Below are 6,956 nucleotides of genomic sequence, written 5' to 3'. Positions count from 1 at the left end.
AGTCAAATTGAAACCTAACAGATTATAAATTAAAAGGATAAGAACTTCCCCGTGGCTGAGAGAGATAAAATGTCACAAACATAAAAACATTATAAAGTCAGGTTTGAGTCTGGAGTGCCTTCCCTTTATGATTAATGATTGAGCTCAACCAGGATAGGAAAGGCAAAGCAAAGTTCCTCTTGAACTAGCTTAAAAATGCCACAGCTAAAGAAAAAAAATATAGGAACATCAATTTGGAAAAAAACAAACAAACCAAACCAAAACAAAAAACCCTCTACTTAAATGTAAAGGTCAGGAAAGATTTGGGTGTTTTTAAATGCTGTCTTGAAGAAATTTCATAAAGGTTAAGATGTCATGTAGTTTCAGAGTTATGGGCACTGGAGGGGGGTCCTTGAGTGCCAGCTATTCCTCGGGCCACTCGGTGACTGTGAGCCACAATGACAGTGGGCAGCGGGAGGCTGGCGGATCAGAAGCTATCACTGTGCCATGGGGGAAAAACTGTGCCTTGCTCCCCAAAGAATGAAGAGCTGTGCGAATATTTCAGCATCTGAGATCCAAGCAGTGGAGAAAATACAAAAACATGCCTTAGATAACACACAAGGGTCTAACTTAAATTTCCCAGAGCAAATATATTCCGCGTCCAGGCTCTCCATCTCAGTCCGCTGTGCCTGCGGAGCAGGAGGCATGGTAGGGGTATTACCCAGAGCCCGAGGAGCTTCTGGTGGCAGCCTCCCTTTCGCAGTGCAATGGCTCTGAGCAACACATGGATCCCTCGTGGTTCCAGATCCCTGAGGGCACATGATCAGCCAGGGCTGAACAGGAGTTGTAACACTTCTTTCTCCAGGTTTTACAGATGATATCAAGGAAAGCCAATACGACAGTGGAAGAGTTTGAGGGGAGTTTTCCTCTGCCTGCACTCTGCTATGCCCACTTGGCTCTTGGAGAGAGCAGCTAGCTCTCTCCTGCCCTGCTCCCAATTGGCACTGACCTGGCCCTCCTCCCTCAGCTGTCTCATTCTCTGGTTCCCCCTCTCTTCTGGTATTTAGTTCCCTCATACAGCACTGCTGTTTTGTATGTACTAGAGCAAGTGAAAAAAAAGACACTGTGATGATTTCTTTTCCCCACTCTCATCTTTGTGACTTTCAAACTTGAGTTGGTATCCCTGGACTAAGAGGATATTTCTCTACTACAAATATTGCCCCCATCTCCCCTTCAGATCCTCCCTGAAAGTCTACTTTACCTTACTTTCCAATTTGGGCATGCCGGATAGCCAAATGATCCTGCATATTCTTTCAGAGCAACTTGGGGAGGAAAAGGCCAGTGATTTCAGTGCAAAGATTGCTACCCAGAGGTCCTAGATGGGGGCCATGGACGTGGGGAAAGCAGAGGACCCACCACCATCTCTCAGAAAATGAAATCTATTTTGACATGACATGAATTTCACTTGTAGACAAAAGGTGAACAAGGAAAAGGTGAACTATTTGCTCTGGATGACCAAACAAAAGCTACTCAGAAACCATGAAATAACAGAGAGAGAAGAAATCTTAGAAAACCTATACCTGTTCTGGACAAATGTTATAAGGAGGGTAAAATTCCACAAATGTCAATTATTTCATGAACAGAAATAGAAGACTGGTGTTATCAAAATATGATTGAAACCCTCTTTTTACTACAAATAGGTGGTACTTTTCTTACTGGACATGTAATGAATAAAATGATCTTAAGTTATGTTAGCCTTTAACCTCCTTTCCCTGACTCTCCCTTTGCTTGTTTACTCCCTTTCCTATATCTATCTGTTGCCCGCTGCAAGCTCCCTGTGACAGATACCACGAGGCCTGATCCTCTGGCTCAAGAGCAGAGGAAAAATCCAGCCCTGAGGACATCTTGGGTTGTGAGACCTTGCTCAAAAACCTTTACCCCCTGCAAAAGCAATATAGCAAGGGCATGAAAAAACACAGCTTCAGAAACCTGGATTGCCAACCCTAGGATGGGAAGAGGAGAAAAGTAACCTAACCTTGTTTTCCTTTCCCTTCCTCAGTGAGATACTATGTCCAGCAGGGTATAGCAATGGGTATGTGTAGCCTGAGTATAAGATGGGTCTGACCACTTGCCTATTTTACTCTATGAAGATGGTCATGCAAAATTACAGTGTTGTATAAATATTTACTAAAATAGAACATAATAAAGCCACCCAAACTTCCCACAGTGTTGCATTTGTTTCTTTGTTTTACATAACTTCCTGGTTCCTCAAAAATGTCTTCTAAAAGTTGCTACTTTTTTCTGCCAGTCTAATATATACAATTATTTCTTTGAAAAGCTGAAATGCTCTGCTTTTGGTAGTAAAACAAGATGTTAGCTGAGTAAGTTTTAGAAACAGCAGCAATGCAATTGACTAGAACTACTATTTATTGAAAATAAATGCATCTTTATCATTCTTGGAGAAAATCGACAAATTGCATAGTTGAAATGATTTCTCGCTCCGTGAACAAAGCCATTTTCTTTTCTGAAATGTCCACTGTGTACACCTGGATGGTAAAAGACAGAAAACTCTGGCTCTTGTGCACAGGCAAAGCAGTTCACAGCATCACCCTCTCTTGTCCTCAACCTCTAAGCACACACTGTGATCCTTGAAGCCTCCTGGCCGTCAGCACCCGTAAGTCTAATTTTATTTATAGCTTCTTTCAATAAAGAAAAGGTATTTGAACACATTTGTCTTTCCCTCCTTTCTTACTCTCACAGATGCAGCTGTATATGCATGCACATACGAAACATTCACCTTGTTCTTCAGTTTAGTGTCAAAATGATGTTGAAACACATTATTAGGGCATATTTTTCTATCTGAAACTGGCTAGATCTTTCCCCAAAAGCTGCACTCTAGATTTTAATTAAATAATACCAGTTGCGCCTTATTTAACTAAGCCAGCACACCTTCCTTATGTTCAGGTATATTAATTTCTCTGCTTTTTTTTTTTTCTAATGAATAAGTTTGTGTTTTGATCTGTAGCTCTATGTAGCTAAGAAACCCTTCAAGTCAGTGTAATATTACCCAGGCATAGGCATGGGCATTTTTTATTTGCCAGGGCAAATCTTGACCACATTTAAGCAAAAAACTTGTCCCTGGAAAACAAATACAGGGGTAGTCAAACTTCTTGTGCCTTGGGCTCTCTGATTTGCTGCTGCAAACCTAAGGTCAGCAAGCTGAAGACCACCTTCCTATGCATGTTCCCCTTAGACCATAAAAAGCCATTAGCCTTTGAGGCCCCCACCTCTGTTGCTATGCTATGTAACCAAAGAGAGGTTTTAGGGAAATTGAGTATTTACAGTGTTAGGGTATAGTGATAAATAAAAATTTTTAATGGATTCTGCACCTACTCAGAAGATCAACATCTGCAGAACACCTAAAATACAGGTGCATCTTTGGTATCTGTGAATACCTGAGAAAGGTCTTGTTCAAGTGAAAGACAATGGGAAGCTGAGTAACTCCTTCCTTCTGGAAGATATTATTATAATATCTGGTAGATGATTTGTTTTTACTTCATGCCTTTTACCTGGGAAATGTAGGCCTTGATACGTTTGCCTCCTAAAAACAGTTGGTGAGCAATGAAACAGCCCAAAGACAGCAGGAGTAGGCCAACAAAATTGTGGTTTAGAGGGAATAAGAATGCGTCTCAGCCTTAACACAGTGAAGATCTTGCTCTTTAAGGGGAATCACACAGAGTGGCTGCTGACACAGCAGCCTGCAGAGGTTTGGAACATGCCCCTGCGAGCTGCACCTCTTCTATATCACCGGCGTACCACCTTCCATCACCAACTGACATGACGTTAGATGAAATCTGCATTATGAGCATGAAATAGTGCCTGTAAAATAAACTTGAGCAGGAACATACCCAGAAAGCTGTGCAAGTCAGTGGGACCAGCCCAGCTGTGCATTTGTGCCATTTCTAACAAGAAAAGCAGGGTGCACTTTCTGTGAAACTTTGTTAATGCCTTGTCCTTGGAGGTGGCAAATGACTTCTCTGCCATAATTACCACAGACACCTCTACAGGAGCAAAGGGAGCATGCAGAGTGTGCTACAGAGAACCCGCAGGGTGCAAACAGACCCCTTGTTGGGCTGAGCGGAGGCGGTGGAGAACGGAAGCTATTACATACCAACAGGTACCTGCAAGAGCAGCCATACCTAAGTCTGTAACTTTAAGACAAAGAAAATGTATACATTTGCACCCACAGGGAAGAATTCTGCCATTTCTGAAAAATTTCCTCAGCCATTGCATGGTTTGTCTCCATGATAGTATGCTTCCAGTGTCATGGACAGTCTGTCATCAAAGTCAGTCTCAACGGCTCCTTGACATGGCCCTAATCAAGACAGATACAAACTCCAGTAACAAAGGTATTGCTGCCCCCAAGGCAAAGTTGACACGATTGGCTGGTATGTTTATTTAAATGGCTCATATCTATCCTGTTAGCACATTTCAAATCAAAGTCCACATTGTTTATTTTAAAGTGAATTTCGGTCTCCCACTTTCCTTTGTTTATGAATGTCTCTGTTTCTGACAGCTGACAAAGGGCATGCTGAAGATTTACAGTATCCACAGCTGGTTGTGTGGTGTGGCGGGACTTTCCCCACGTAATTTTGCTCTGTGTGCCTCAGCCATAGAGAAAACTCCCCATTGGGCAGCCCCAGTGAGAGCTGAGTCCTGCACTGAGGACTGCCAGCCTTACCCTGGTTTTGTTTTTCCTTTCTCTGTGGGGAATTCGCTCTGTGTTAAACCCCAGCAAAAGCGACCCTGGGAAAAGCTGAAGTCCCTTCTCAGGTCGAGTACAGGGGAACAGGAGCAGTACTGGCTTCAGTATGCTTCACACCCAGCCCAACAGCGTAGTTCCTATGCCCATGAACACCAGGCAAAACGGTCACACGTCTTTAGGTGCAGTAAAACTTGCTGTACCATATAGGCTCCGTTTATTTATACCAGAGTAATTCCACTGCCTTGTTACTGCTGTAACTCTGAAGAGAGTCAGCCTAGAGACTCCTGCTTTCACAAGTCCAAATCCTATCTCTTTTGGCAGGATGCTGTCTTGCACACCAACTGGAATGGAGCAAGGACAGATGGAACAGAGTCCCTGAACTGAAATACCCAGAATCTTTGGCTCCAGATCAAATATTTATAATTTTTGGCCATCTTCGGTCAATATGCTTCACAATTTCCCAATAGTGGCATGACATGGGGACCTATGTTACTCAACAACTTCACGCTTTTCCCTTATCGTTAGAAACTTGGTGTTCAACACCCTTGTGAGCTGGCTAAGGGAGCATCACACTCCCTTTCAACTGCACACGTGACGAGGAAAAGCTACACATTTGCAATGCTTATGCATCATGTCATATCACCTTTTAGTTTACAGAAATCCTCACTAAGACTGTCAACACCAAGATGGAGAAATATTTGAGTGAGCTACCTGCAGGTGAGAACCGCACAGGAAAAGTCCTGGTTTAATTCTTGACTGTTCCCAAGCACCCATGGTTAAAATCTGCTCGGGCATCTGCTTTAGCAACTTCTAGCTCTTGATAAATACAATTCCTGTTCTTTGTTTTTACTCTGCAAAATGTTCACTTATAGATCTAATAAACAGTAGCATCGGACAAAGGGACTCTTGTGGTTAGACATATGACCTGACAAAAGGTAACAAAAAAATAGAAAGACCCCCCCAAGAAGCCCTAAGGAGAACAAAAGAAATATGCCAAGAGAAAATATGACACACATACTTTATACATGTTTAATTTCTGTTGTTTTGGTTGGAAAACAGCTGCAGGTGTCCTCTAATTATATCACCATTTTCACAAATATCAACTGTCATATTTAATTTGTTACATTTACCATCCAACCTCCTCAAACAGCACACTTCTTTCATTACGCATTTAGTGCCAGAGTTTCTAACATTCAAGCTAACTTTCAAGCTAGTCAATTAATGCATTATTTACAAGTGAAATGTTATTAAAAACAGATTCTTAATTTACTAATGATTTAGTAGACCCCAGGCATTATTCCAATTTGTTTTTATTGAAATTGGAAGAACACTTAGAACAAAGGGGAAAGTAATGTCAAGGATATTTTGGCCTATTCATCTGTGCTGTACTTTCTGTGGTACTATGTCTACCCCTACATCTTCCCTCCCTTTTTTATACTGTATTTTTAATACATAACCGAACCAGTTGCAGCATGATTGAGGGGAAAGGTCTATGAAAAATGAAAAACAGCACAAACACTATTGTGAGTTTTGTTTTTAAAAAGCACCAGGCAGTCTGGAATGACTCAATACACATGTTCACCATACAATACAGCATATTTTGATTTACAGCGCTGTTCTAGCAGCACAGCAGGTTAAGAAGGTTAGAAGTCAAGGGAAATTAAATGTTATTAGCATTCCACCATTGTTATGCTGTACAAAAGTGAGTATGTAACTGTTCAAATGCATTTTTAAACTCAAATTTGTTTCTGAGGCTTTTAGCTTGTCAGAAACTTTTACGAGCAAATGTGTGCTTCTTTGTCCTTCCCATTTTTTGCTCCTTTTCCTCTCCTATCTGTACCTGTTCAGGATGTTCATTAAAGACTACTCCCACTCCTACCTTCTCTCTTTGCCAAACTGCCACTACCTACAATAACGCCGTTGTCATTAAATGTTGACATTCACTGTTTAGGGCCACTTAATACAGGAAATAACTGTGATTCGGTGGCAATACTAATCAGTTGCAAACACTAAGCATCAACATTTGAATGGTGACTGTGATAGCTTCAAGATACTTAACTTCTTGGTGTTTGTTTTCATGTGGGAATAAATGAAATCAAAGCAGGAATTCAGGATCAGATGTGTGTTTTACTCCCACAGGGTGGTTTACCAACCACGGATATGCCCAAACCATGCAGCTTCAGTTTGGCTTGAAGGGCAAGGTGGGGATGCT

This window comes from Eurypyga helias, unplaced genomic scaffold (assembly GCF_000690775.1).
Source record: "Eurypyga helias isolate BGI_N326 unplaced genomic scaffold, ASM69077v1 scaffold5033, whole genome shotgun sequence".
Lineage (NCBI taxonomy): Eukaryota > Metazoa > Chordata > Aves > Eurypygiformes > Eurypygidae > Eurypyga > Eurypyga helias.
This window is presented reverse-complemented; position numbering follows the sequence as displayed.